A 13776-nucleotide genomic window follows, 5' to 3' on the forward strand; every position below is an offset into this window, starting at 1 on the left:
TACCATATGTATTAATACAAAAGAGAATTTTATATTATCTCATTGGTGTTATAAATTAAATAAGAAATAAATACATTTAACCCCCCCAAGTTGAATAAAATGTTCTTTACAGGTGAAAATATTTATTTATTTATTTGGTTGGTTTCTATACAGCCTTTCCAAAAATGGCTCAGGGCGGTGTACACGGAGAAATAATAAATAAATAAGATGGATCCATGTCCCCAAAGGGCTCACAATCTAAAAAGAAACATAAGAACTAAACTAAAAAGAAACATCAGTGACTCCAGCAACAGTCACTGGAGATACTGTGCTGGGGGTGGATAGGGCCAGTTACTCTCCCCCTGCTAAATAAAAGAGAATCACCACATTAAAAGGTGCCTCTTTGCCAAGTTAGCAGGTTACCAAGTTAATATAGTGTGGTATGCATAACACTTGCTTTTTATATATGTGGTGGACATGTTCTGCAGTCTAGAAATTTTGGATAATGGGGGGGGGATGATGGTTTTTGGCATTAAGATGAATCCCAAGATTATGTTTTAGAAGTTATTAAATCCGTTCCAAGAAGACATAGAGCATTGGTTTCCAGTCTGTGAACAGTAGCTAGATCAACAATAGCAAAACAAACAAATAAAAACTGTCCAAAAACAACAACCCTCAATACTCTACACATAGTGAATGGATTACTAAAGTCTGACATATTGCCAAGCTGATGGAAGTAACAGAAACAGTTAAAATGAGAGATAGGGATACAAAACATTTGCAGTACAATGGCATCTATTAACTTTTGGAAAATTATAATATTGATATCAACACACCTATACATTTGCCACTCTAACAATAATTAAGAAATAACAATAACAAAGTTAAGAAAGAACTACAAATAAGAAATAATTGCATATGACAGTGTGTTGATTTCCATGTATTCTCTAAGAGTGATATTCAGTAGTGGTGTGATTCTGTTAAGTACATATGGTGCCATATTTGTAAGGGGTTTGTTTCTATGATCAGTCATTTGTTGTTATTTATCTTCATCTGATATTTATACTTATTTATTGAATTCGTATTTGTTGAATCCACTATAGCTGGATGTGGGGGAGGGAATCTTTCTCTCTTTATATGGTAACTCTTTCAAGTTACTGATACTGTAGCTTATTATGGCCAAACTGAAGAGCCCAGCAAGGTCCTGCAGTATAAAATTAAGTGTAACCAAAATCGAGTTCAACAACAATTTCTCTATTAGACCACTAGAGGTCATTACGCTACTTACACTATAAGGCGGGACGCAGCCTAGGTACGGGTTTAGTAGGCATGTAGCAACGATTTCTGCCAAGAAATATCTGGCGGAGTTGAGGAGAGAACTGATAAATAAATAGCCTTACTATTAAAGACTGGCGACGACAGAGCCTCGTCAACCTGCAGATGTAACCGTGCCAGTCTTTTGCAGCAAAGAGTCTGCTTCATCAGAAGGTGCAAAGGAAGTAGAATGTGTGAGAGGCGGCAGGGGGTCCAATCACAAGCCGATAGCTGGGGAAGTTAAATTAAGAAATGCGTTGCTAAAGGGGACTGCGGCTGCAGGGAGGTAAAAGAAGCTGCTATGTAACTGGGGATCAATTTTCGGCAAATTCCGAGAGTGCTGTGTGGCACCCGAAAGGCGATCTACGACCATACAACCCTATCACACACTGACTAGATAGACACTCCAGTCAAGTCGGTGGAACTTACTTTTGAGTAGGCAGACAATCATGCACAGGGTTGAGTTGCAAGCCCATGATGCACACATATCAGGAAGGCAGCCCCACTGAATTCAATGGACATTTACTTCTGAGTAAATCCGACCGAGGGGAGGATGGGCTACAGCTAGTTTCTTTCACTGTCCACTTGACCTACTTCGACAGAGTTTTTTCCGTTAGCCTTCAGGGGCTCAGTTGCTGACGGAGAAAGGATTGCACAAGGAGCGAAGGTAAAGGCCAAGGACGCGCGTTCCCTTTGCGGAAAACGGGTTGGTTGACGGGCGCTGGGCCAAATCCGCGAACTACGTCGGATATGAATTTAAGAGCGAGAGAGCGCGCCCCATCTACTCAATAAACCGCCTTGGATGTTTTACGAAAGGCGGCATACAAACTGAACAATAAAATAAATAAAATTGGTGTCGGCCGGCCGCCCGCCTCAAGATAATTGAAGTTTTACCGCTCAGAGAAGTACATCCGTCCCCCATTTTTGCTCTGAGGCGTTGTGTTTTTCGCATTGTTTCCAAACCCTGCAAAAGTTATGGCCAGAGGCGTCAATGGACTAAAAGCTAAGCAGTATAGGCAATGCGAAAGCATACGCCTCCTCTCCAAATATTTTCAACTTTTGAAAACGACTGCCTGTCAAAACAAGGCAAGAAAAGACCAGACATTCCGGACTTTTACGGGGTGGTTTTTGAGTAACCGGCGCACTACCAGGCTAGCTCCAGAAAACGAAGCGAGGTGTGCGTGTGCAGTTTATCAGCATGTCGAAGAAGGCGGGTGAAGCCGAGCCCTGCGAAGACTTCTTCCCTGCTGGGGACTGGGGCGCGCCCGCCCCCTGTGCTCTGTTCCCAGCAGCAGCAGCAGCTTTACAAAAAAAGCTAGACTTGATAGACTGCTCCTCCTCCTCGCGCTGCTGAGGCAAAGCGGAGAGGGCATGCAACAGGACGCGGCCAAGCGCAGGTTGGGGGCGGTGCTTGAGGCTGTCTGGGTGGAGCCACGTTGCGTCGGGCAGCAGGGCTGTTTCTCCACCCACACGGGGCTGTGGGGAGCGGGGTGTCGGGCGCCAGTTGTGCTAAAGGTGCAAGCGGAGTGAGCCGGCTGCATTAGACCCACGAGGAGCACCATGTCTCAGTTTCCTCCGCCCTGACCGCGCCTCCGCCTCCTGCACATCCTGCTCTCGAGGCCACGGTGAGTGCCGCCCCCTCCTCTCTCCCACCCCGTCTGCCTCAGTCTCTGGGCTCTGTCGGCAGACTCTCGCCCCTGCTGCCGTTTCTACAAGGGTGCCCTGGCGCTTCGGATTCCTCTCAGGAGCTTCGACGCTTTCTCCCCCTCTCGGTGGCTGGACTTCCCGCTCTGCCTGCCTGTCTCCCTCCCCACCCCCTTTCTGGGCTCGAGGTTTCTGTCTTTTACCTCGGAGCCTCTGCCTCCTGTCTTGCCTTTTTGTTCTCCCTCGCTCGTCTTCAAGCCCTTGCTGCTTTCATTGTTGTTGCCTTCCTTTTTACTGTCCTCCCACTCCGCATTCTCTGCATTACACAAGATTCGGAAGTGGCGGGGGGGGGGGGCATGGAGCTACTACTCTCTACTCGCAGAACCCCTTAACGAAGACAACTTAAAATATCTTCAGTTATAAGTAGCTGTTGAAAGAGTGGGAACATCCACCCTAATCATCCCGATGCGAGGCTGGTATGGAGTCAAATCCAGGACTAGCTAATCTGTGACGAGTGAATATGTATGCATGCATATAAACTGCCGCCGCTGCTACTGTTTTGATGAGTTAAACTGTGAAGGGCCATTACTTGATACCTCTTGCGTTCTGTTTCCCTCTCTATTTCGGATGCACCCTCCTCACTGTTACTTTTTATTCTTGGTTTTCTCTCTCATCTCAACTTTTCTTGATGCTCCTTATCCAAGCTGCCTCTGTCTGCTCTAAAATATGTTGGCAATCACTACTGCCTATATTGTTGCCAGACTAGATTAGATTTATAGTTCATAATTCTCCAGTTTTTGAACTGGGAAGGGGAGAAGGGTGGGGGATCTTGTGGTTTTTCCTCTTCTTTTTTGGGCTTACTTTGGCTCTTCACTTGGGTCACAGCAGTGCTGCGTAGGGATGTGCATGGAACCGGTTCAAAAGACCGGTGGTTCAGCCAGTTCGAAGGGGGGGTCTCTTTAAGGATGAGGGAGGGTGCTCTTACTCCTCCCACCACACTTCTCCTGCCGGCACTGCCTTTTAAAACAGTCTGGTGGGGTGGCAGTGTACCTCCTTGCTGCTTGGGTGCTTCCTCGGACTGGAAGTGACCAGAAGTTGCCACTGCGCATGCCGCATGCACATGTTTTAAAAGGCAGTGCCAGCGGGGGAAATGTGGCGGGTGGGGTAAGAGCACCCTTGCCCATCCTTAAAGAGAGCCTGCCCTACCTTCAAACCAGCAGGTTCCGGTTCTCTGCACACCGCTGCTGCAGTGTTTGCACTGCTGCTAACACCTTGAGAGTGCTTTGGAGGAACACAGCTGCCACATTCCTCAGCAATTCATTTCTTTAGCAGGGACTCCAGGCATCTATTGTCCCTTGCATGTAACCTAATTTAAAGAGCTTGCTTTTCTCCACATTCTTAGAAAAAGTAAAGATGAGGGGGAAAGAAGTTTTCTTTCCCCAACTCTGCAGCTCTTTCTGCAAAACACACATGTTGGGGCAGTGATTTCAGTAGGAAAGAGGAGTCTTCATTTCCTCCAGCCATCCTGCATACTTTTGCTTCAGACTTGCTGGACCCAATAGTGATTCATCCTCCCGGCAACAAGTTAGTGCTGGACTGGGCAAGCCAGAATTGTATGTAAATACACAGGAGTGCAAAAGGCCATATACTTGTACAGGGGGCCCAGATATATACATAAGAATCCTTCCATATTTAGCAGCATTTTAATGTCTCTTTTTTTCCTTCTGCTACTAAGTAAGCTGAACTATAAGGCTTCACTAATGACTGATTTCATGAGTTGCCACAAATCAGTCTTTATTACAGTCATAGACCAGCATAAAGTAAAAGGGGTGATTACTTATTAAAAGTAAAAGTAGATACTAAGAGCCTAAGGGTGAACAATACCAGCATATACTATGAGAAAAGGCTATAGAAATTGGGAGTAAAAGTAAAATTTAAAATAAAACTATGGCTGTTGAAGACAGAACAAGAAAACAAACTAAATGACCCTTAATGTTTAACAGCAAAAATGGGTACAAATATTTGTCATTAAAACATCATTTTTAAAAAGGCATAAAAGAGATAATCGGGAATGGATTAAAAGTTATATGAAAACCATGGAGGCGTATAACATCATATAAGAACATAAGAACAGCCCTGCTGGATCAGGCCCAAGGCCCATCTAGTCCAGCATCCTGTTTCTCACAGTGGCCCACCAGATGCTGCTGGAAGCCACAGGCAGGGGTTGAGGGTGTGCCCTCTCTCCTGCCATTACTCCCCTGCAACAGGTTCTCAGAGCCATCCTGCCTTTTGAGACTGGAGGTGGCCCACAGCCCTCCGACTAGTAGCCATTGAGGGACGTCTCTTCCATGAAGTTATCGAAACCCCTCTTAAAGCCATCCAGGTTGTTGGCTGTCACTAGTACTGTGGCAGAGAGTTCCACAAGTGGATCATGCGTTGTGTGAAAAAGTACTTCAGTTTGTTGGTCCTAGACCTCTTGGCAATCAATTTCATGGAGTGACCCCTGGTTCTAGTGTTGTGTGAGAGGGAAAAGAATTTCTCTCTCTCCAAATTCTCCACGCCATGCATGATTTTATAGACCTCTATCAGGTCTCCCCGCAGTCGTCTTTTTTCTGAGCTAAAAAGCCCCAGGTGTTGTAGTCTTGCCTCATATGAAAGGTGCTCTAGGCCCCTGATCATCTTGGTTGCCCTCTTCTGTAACTTCTCCAGTTCAACAATGTCCTTTTTAAGATGTGGTGACCAGAATTGTACGCAGTACTTCAAGTGTGGTCGCACCATGGTTTTGTATAAGGGCATTATAATATTAGCTTTTTTATTTTCAATCCCCTTTCTAATGATCTCTAGCATGGAATTGGCCTTTTTCACAGCTGCTGCACACTGAGTCGACACTTTCAACGAGCTGTCCACCACAACCCCAAGATCCCTCTCCTGGTCAGTCAGACAGCTCAGAACCCATCAGCATATACTTGAAGTTGGGGTTTTTCATCCCAATGTGCATCACTTTACACTTGCTAACATTGAACTGCATTTGCCATTTTGTCACCCACTCACCCAGTTTGGAGAGATCCTTTTGGAGCTGCTCACAATCCGTTTTGGATTTCACTACCTGGAAGAGTTTGGGATCATCTGCGAATTTGGCCACCTCGCTACTTACCCCTGCTTCTAGATCATTTATGAATAAATTAAAAAGCATCGTTCCCATTACAGATCCCTGGGGGACCCCGCTTCTTACTTCCCTCCATTGTGAAAACTCTCAATTTATACCTACCCTCTGTTTCCTGTCTTTCAGTCAGTTAGCAATCCACACATGTACCTGTTCCCTTATCCCATGACTGCTAAGTTTCCTCAGGAGTATCATAAAAAGATGGGTACAAATATTTATAAAAGGCATAATAAAACATCACTAAAAAGGCATAAAAGAGAGAAGCAAGAATACATTTAAAAGTTATGTAAAATGTGAAGACATATAAAATCATAAAAGGGCAACTATAGACATAAAGTGTGCCATCAAGTCAGTTTCAACTCCTGGTGCCCACAGAGCCCTGTGGTTTTCTTTGGTAGAATACAGGAGGGATTTACCATTGCCTTCTCCCACGCAGTATGAGATGATGCCTCAGCATCTTCCTGTATCGCTGCTGCCCAATGTAGTACCAGTGGGGATTCGAACTGGCAACCTTCTGCTTGTTCGTCAAGCATTTCCACATAGTAAGAGTCTTATCAATTTAGGGCAAGGTGCGAAACCAAGAAGCTGTGGGTCTATAGAACCATAGGAACTTTGGGCTAGTGTCTATCCACACAGTGTTGACTTTACTGGTAGACCAATAAAGTTGAATCTTTAAAGTTGCATGGAAATTGGCTAGCAGGGCTGGGAAGAACTATCTCTTGGGTCTTCGAGCCAGTACCTGTCATGTAGCTGGTCTTACTCAATGTAATGCAACTTCATTATGTACAGTCACTTGAAATAACCAGTTTCTCCATGGTGCTTGCTCTGTGTCTTATTTGCTTTGCCTGTGCGCTAATGTAGCAACAGTAGCAGCATCTAATGAATTCAGATTTTCTCTATGTATATGCCCAGAATGAATTGTATCATTTAACAGGAAGGGTTGTCAGTCCAAGAAAGGAAATGTACACTGGTTATCTTCTATGTATGAATCACAGTTACAGTAAATCTAGTTTGTTAACAACAACTTGAAATCTTAGTTTACTGGTAAGCACAATTTTTTGTACTCATTCAGTGCTAAGATTGTATTCTTATATTATGGGACCTAGAGGAAAGGAAGCCATGTAAATTGTTGCTTAAACTAAATTGTACATCTTCATTTTGCAAATTTCTAGTAAAGAAACTGAATGTTGGCACTCTCCCATGTAGTTTTGGAAGAATTAAACTAATTTTAGTAAATGAAAAAAAAGGAAATAAACTTATCTGAGGAATTTTTCAAACCCAAAGCATCAGAGCTTTCAAAATGATGTACAAAGAATTCTACTAGTTTTCATCTAGTCTTGTTTATACTGTTTTATATGCTATGAAGAATAATATTGGCAAGAGGGATGTAGAAATGAGTTTTATGCTGTTTGTGCAATGTGCCTATATTAAACCAGCCAGCATAAAGGAAAGCAGTGGGTGGAGCCAGCAAACTGGCAATTTATAACTAGCCTTGGGCTATTGTTGGGCCGCACAATCCTATGCAAGTCTTCAGAAGTAAGATTTGTGTGTTCAATAGAGCTTATATGTTGAACTCTCTGGTAAGTGAATAGCCTAGGATTTCAGCTCCTTTACTTTTGATTGTACATGCTTTATTTTTAAACTTGGAGGTTAGTGGACTCAGTCCTTACTGCTGTAAGGATATCCAAATTACTTCCCCCCCTCAAATTGTGAGGCAAGTTGCACTTGACTGTGATGTAAGTCACATGAAACTGAGTTGTCTGAATAGTTTTTATTTAGGACTGCAATGTTAGTCAGCTAAAAGAGACCTAAAAGAGACCTTGACAAATCTTCTTTGGATCTAGGAACCAGCCCCCAAACTTGAGTGCCAGACAGTGGATACTTGACAAAATTACCAGACTTAGTGATGGACATTCTGGAGGGTGAGGGCAAATGGACTTCTCATTATCCACTTTACAAGTAACATACTTAGAACAGAAACAGTGTTGCCTGGGACAAATAGAAATTTAACATGGCACCTAGATTAGGATATTCAGTGGTAGAGTTATTTAATAAAAATCTGTAAGTGCCATGGCTCCCTTGCACTTGGGATTTGTAAAGTCCCAAACTAAAGGGTACCCCTTTAATTGTACATGTTATCTTTATTAAAGTACTTTAAAAGACTGCAGGTGGCAAGTACCACTTTAAAAGGCATTTCCCACAGAAGGGGATGTTTCTTCCACGATTTCACCTATTGTGATACATCTGTCTAAAATCAAAGCATGTTTCTTGCTCTATAACTATTGTTTCTACTTGTATGCAAATATAATGTGGATTTCAATTGAGTAATCAGACCTAAGAGATTGCTTAATCGGGTGACAGCAATTGTTTTATTAGTCTCCAGTGCCACTGTGCTTTCACCAAGCAAGTTTCCTGTAGTTATTTGAAAGCATACATTGAAGCTTATCCCCCTCAGACTTCTTTGGACAGCTTACTTCATTGTAGAAATTGCTGCCTGATAGATGTATGTGATTACTGTTCTTTGAGGCTAAATAGTTTCCTTCCCTGTAATTTTTTTTAATTTAAAAAATGTTCAGATACGGTGCCTGAGGGCTGCTACTTCACAGCCTTGCTAGACAAGAAGTTTTGAATGTGGGTACAGGTACTGATATAGAAAGATGGTGACAGGCACCATCTCATACTGCACGGGAGATGGCAATGGTATACCCCTCGTGTATTCTACCAAGGACAACCGCAGGGCTCTGTGGTCGCCAGGAGTCGACACCGACTTAAGGGCACACTTTACAGGTACTTCAGTATAAAATACAAGCCTGGGGCTGGTTAGGGACAGATCATGCAGGCTTCCCTTTTATATGGATGTTTCAGGGTCATGGGGAAGAGCTGCTACCTTGTCTTGCATTTTAAAGGTAAAAATAAAACTAATCTCCTTAACATGGAAAACATGAGCTTTTACTGATGATGGTTGAAAGCGACTTGCCTGTGTTAACAGTTGCTGTTTGTTCCGATGACATACAGCTCCTCCTGCATCCTTTGGCAAATGGCCCTCCAGTTCACAAAAAGCAACAAAAATGTTGTTGTTGTGCAGAGCTTTCATAGCACATCTGAACCATCGACTCTTGACCAAGAGAAGCAGGGGCTAGCAAAGTCAGAGGGGGGCCATGTGGGGGGAGGGAATGAACATCAAAGTGCAAAAGCGCTACCTTTGCTAACACAAACCTCCTCTCAAGTCCTGAATCAAATGTGACATATTGCCACCATCGCTACCCTTGCTGTCACTTATCCTTACCACTTGTGGCGCCTTCCCGCCATTGCCACCATCCCCCCCTCTGCTGTTGCTTGGAGAGTCCTGCCACCATTGCCACCACTCCTCCTATCCTGCCACTGTTTCCAGAGCCCTGCTGTCATTGCCTCTGCTTCTCCCGGCCACTGCCCCCATCACCACTTGTGGAACACTGCCTCCATTGTGGCAGATCCTTGCTGCCATTGCTGCAACTCCTGATGCTGCTTGTGGAGCTTGGCCTCTATTAGAATATAAGAACAGCCCTGCTGGATCAGGCCCAAGGTCCATCTAATCCAGCATCCTGCTTCATACAGTAGCCCACCAGATGCCGCTGGAAGCCTACAGGCAGGAGTTGAGGGCATGCCCTCCCTCCTGCTGCTACTCCCCTGCAACTGGTACTCAGAGGCATCCTGCCTTTGAGGCTGGAGGTGGCCTATAGTCCTCTGACTAGCAGCCAAGGATAGCCCTCTACTCCATGAAGTCATCCAAACCCCTCTTAAAGCCATCCAAGTTGTTGGTTGTCACTACATCTTGTGGCAGAGAATTCCACAAGTGGATTATGCATTGTGTGAAAAAGTACCTCTGTTTGCTGGTCCTAAATTTCCTGGCAGTCAATTTCATGGGATGACCCCTGGTTCTAGTGTTATGTGAGAGGGAGAAGAATTTCTCTCTATTCACCTCCTCCACACCATGCATGATTTTATAGACCTCTATCATGTCTCCCCACAGTCGCCTTTTTTCTAAACTAAATAGCCACAGGTGTTATAGTCTTGCCTCATAAGGAAAGTGCTCTCGGCCCCTGATCATCTTGGTTGCCCTCTTCTGCACCTTTTCCAGTTCTACAATGTTCTGCACCTTTTCCAGTTCTACAATGTTCTGCACCTTTTCCAGTTCTACAATGTTCTGCACCTTTTCCAGTTCTACAATGTTCTTGTTTAGATGTGGTGACCAGAATTGTACGCAGTACTCCAGGTGTGGCTACACCATAATTTTGTATAAGGGCATTATAACATTAGCAGTTTTGTTTTCAATCCCCTTCCTAATTATCGCTGGCATGGAATTGGCCTTTTCACATCTGCTGCACATTGAGTCGAGACTTTCAGTGAGCTGTCCACCACGACCCCAAGATCCCTTTCCTGGTCAGTCACTGACAGCTCAGACCCCATGTTCGTATACTTCATGAAAGTTGGGATTTTTTTGTCCCAATGTGCATCACTTCACACTTGCCAACATTGAACTGCATTTGCCATTTTGTCGCTCACTCACCCAGTTTGAAGATATTCTTTTGGAGCTGCTCACAATCTGTTTTGGATTTCACTACCCGGAAGAGTTTGGTATCATCTGCAAATTTTGCCACCTCGCTGCTTACCCCTACTTCTAGATCATTTATGAATAAATGTAAAAGTACTGGTCTCAGTACAGATACCTGGGTGACCCCACTTCTTACTTCCCTCCATTGTGAAAACTCTCCATTTATACCTACCCTCTGTTTCCTGTCCTTCAACCAGTTAGCAATCTACACATGTACTTGTCCCCTTATCCCATGACTGCTAAGTCTTCTCAGGATTTATCTCAGGCCATTGCTGCTGCTTCTCCTGCCCACCGCCTTAACACCAATTGTGAGGTGACTCATGCAGCAGTAAGCGGCTGGATTGCCATTTCACTCTCTTCAGCAAAGGAGAAAGGGGCCATCCACCTTCTTACTGACACTTGTCAGAGAATGCAAGCAACAAATAGATTGAGGTGGGCATGGAGAAAAGGGAAGGGGAGCCTCAGGTGTTGCACCGGAAGCTTTCCTTGGTGAAATTGGCCATATGAGGAAGGAAAAAAGGGGGAGAAAAATCACAGAGAAGTTGTGTTTGTAGACAAACGGCAATGAAATTGGTTCCCAGTTCTTACTGCATAGCCCTCATGAACAACTCCATCTGTAAGAGCCCCCCATCTCTACTTATGCTGAATGAACCATAAACAAGAGGCTATGACTTTCCCACTCCTCATTCAGTGTTAGATTGCAGTGCTACACCTTACTTGGTCCATTCACTCCTTATTTCTGCTACGTATCTTGTTGCCTGCATCATCCACTTGTTTTCAGCCAAGCAGGTTTACAAGGTCACTCAAGAAGTATCTGGAGCACTTCTTAACCATCCCCTTTCATGTGACACTGTAGGGTAAGATGCCCCACTTGTGAGAAAAACGTGATATGGAAAATCAAGATACTCTCTTGAACTGCTTCTTTCTGCTCACAAAATAGCAGCTCCTCTCCCCTGTAAATCACTTGATACTGTGCCTGAGATTAAATAACCTTCCCTGCCCCTCAACACTTCCACAACCATTTATCATTTTTCTTGGGAACCAGTGTGATGAGAATAACACTTGATCACAGCATTGATTTAACTAGTACCTGGTTTTTTTAAAATAATAATTTAAAAAATTGATCAAATTGAGGTTATGACTAAAAGGTAGGACAGTAACTTGATGTAATTGTATTATTTTCTTAGCCAACATCTAAATATGCTGTCAAAGCAGCTTCAAAAGGACACTGTGCCTTCTTCCCTGATGCTGACTCAGATTATTTGTTTATACATATATATGATGGATGAAAACAGTTGTAAAACCTTGAATTACAGCTAGATGGTAGGGAAATATTATGAAGGTCCTTATACATTTAAAAAGTAGCTTAACAAATAAGATACAAATAGCAGTTAAATTTATTCATGTAACTCTGTCATGACACCATCGATCACTAGGAAATTACTTGGCTGGAGAAATCCAGGTGCTCTGTCTTGTGAATCACTTCCCATCTTCTTCTGGCGATACTTGTTCTGCCAAGTGAAATTTTGACCCTGTAAGTCGGACTTGAAAATTACTGTCCCCTGTGATCATCTAAATCAAAGACAAACTAATATTCTAGTTCAGGGAAAAACCATATGGAAAACATAGCCTGTCCCCTGTTGGACTTAATGGCAGAACTTCAACTGATTTTCATGCTTTTGGGTTGTACCAGAGTTTACTCTTTACCTAGTTGGCCTGCTATTGCAGACAACTAGACAAAGCGGCTGTTCACACGACTGCTTGAAAGCGGGTTAAAGGAGCCCAGCCTACTTTTGACCGGTTGTGAGAACTACGGTTAGTCCACTTAATTCCCCCAGTGTGGCTCCACGCCATAGCAACTCACGAGGACACCCATGACCGGGAGGCTCCAACAAACCCCTGCTAACTGGGCAAAGAGGCACCTTTTACCGTGGTGATTCTCTTTATTTAGCAGGGGGAGAGTAACTGGCCCTATCCACCCCCAGCACAGTACTTCCAGTGACTGTTGCTGGTGTCTATCTTATGTTTCATTTTAGAATGTGAGCCCTTTGGGGACAGGGAGCCATCTTATTTATTTGTTATTTCTCTTTGTAAACCGCCCTGAGCTATTTTTGGAAGGGCGGTATAGAAATCAAAATAATAATAATAACAACAACAATAAGCCTCCTGGCCTTGGGGGTCTCCCCAGAACAAACCTTGCATGGGGTGTTCTGAGTCTTCCAGGTGGGCCCAGATCACCACCGTCCTTACCAGCTCCGAGACGGAGCCAGTAGTCGTGTGGGTGGCCGATTTGGCCGTCCGGAGAGGAGGCAGTGATTGTCTGTGGGGAGGTAAGTGCTTTCGTGCTTCCTCTCAACAGAAGGGGGTAGCCTCCTGGAGCGATTATGAGGATCGCTTCAAAGAGTAAGAAGTCTGGCCTTCAGAAGCTTTTACTCTTACATTTTTAATATATAATAATAATAATAATAATAATTATTATTATTATTATTATTATTATTATTTCTTGTTTACACAGTCAGACAGGTGTAATTGACTGGTTTGTTTTATCCAGACATTGAGTCCTTCCCAAGGACCTGGGATGCCAGAATTTTATTGTCAATTGTTATAGATATCGTCGCAGAATATAGGCTGTTCCCAGTAAAGCTGCTTTTTGTAAGTGGCTGATGGTGATTTCTGTGGCCCCTATGGTGTTGAGGTGCTCTTCAAGGTGTTTTGGAACTGCACCCAGGGCGCCAATTACCACTGGGATTATTTGGGTCTTTTTCTGCCACAGCCTTTCAATTTCAATTTGTAGATCTTTGTATTTTGTGATTTTTTTCTATTTCTTTTTCTTCTATTCTGCTATCCCCTGGTATTGCTATGTCGATTATTTTGACTTGTTTTTCTTTCTTCTCGACTACAGTTATATCTGGTGTATTGTGTGGCAGATGTTTGTCTGTTTGTAGTTGGAAGTCCCATAATATTTTTACATCTTCATTTTCTTCAACTTTTTCAGTTTTATGGTCCCACCAATGTTTGGCTACAGGTAGCTTGTATTTTTTGCAGATGTTCCAGTGTATCATCCCTGCTACCTTGTCATGCCTTT

At 43.7% G+C, this 13776-nt stretch overlaps 1 protein-coding gene and 1 long non-coding RNA gene across 6 annotated transcripts in view; one reads left to right on the forward strand and one right to left on the reverse strand.

Annotated features, from left to right (window-relative positions):
* The window catches only part of LOC128344258 (uncharacterized), a 48816-nt gene extending 46957 nt beyond the window's left edge, over positions 1 to 1859 (reverse strand). Inside the window, exons 1-2 of one of the 2 annotated variants that reach the window (XR_008315755.1) lie at positions 1723 to 1857; positions 1380 to 1524 (exon numbers count right to left, since the gene is read on the reverse strand). This is a non-coding gene — a long non-coding RNA (uncharacterized LOC128344258). Of the gene's footprint in view, positions 1 to 1379; positions 1525 to 1722 lie in introns of both variants that reach the window. The other variant, XR_008315754.1, reaches the window with a different exon arrangement.
* Positions 1 to 13776, forward strand: part of CEMIP2 (cell migration inducing hyaluronidase 2) — a 93919-nt gene that overhangs the window by 1017 nt on the left and 79126 nt on the right. Inside the window, exon 1 of one of the 4 annotated variants that reach the window (XM_053294016.1) lies at positions 2602 to 2918. The exons of 2 other annotated variants lie outside the window; for them this stretch is intronic. The gene's annotated coding sequence lies outside the window, so the exon portion shown is untranslated. Of the gene's footprint in view, positions 1 to 2601; positions 2919 to 4072; positions 4102 to 13776 lie in introns of those variants that run through there. One more of the 4 variants, XM_053294019.1, reaches the window with a different exon arrangement.

This window comes from Hemicordylus capensis, chromosome 2 (assembly GCF_027244095.1).
Source record: "Hemicordylus capensis ecotype Gifberg chromosome 2, rHemCap1.1.pri, whole genome shotgun sequence".
Lineage (NCBI taxonomy): Eukaryota > Metazoa > Chordata > Lepidosauria > Squamata > Cordylidae > Hemicordylus > Hemicordylus capensis.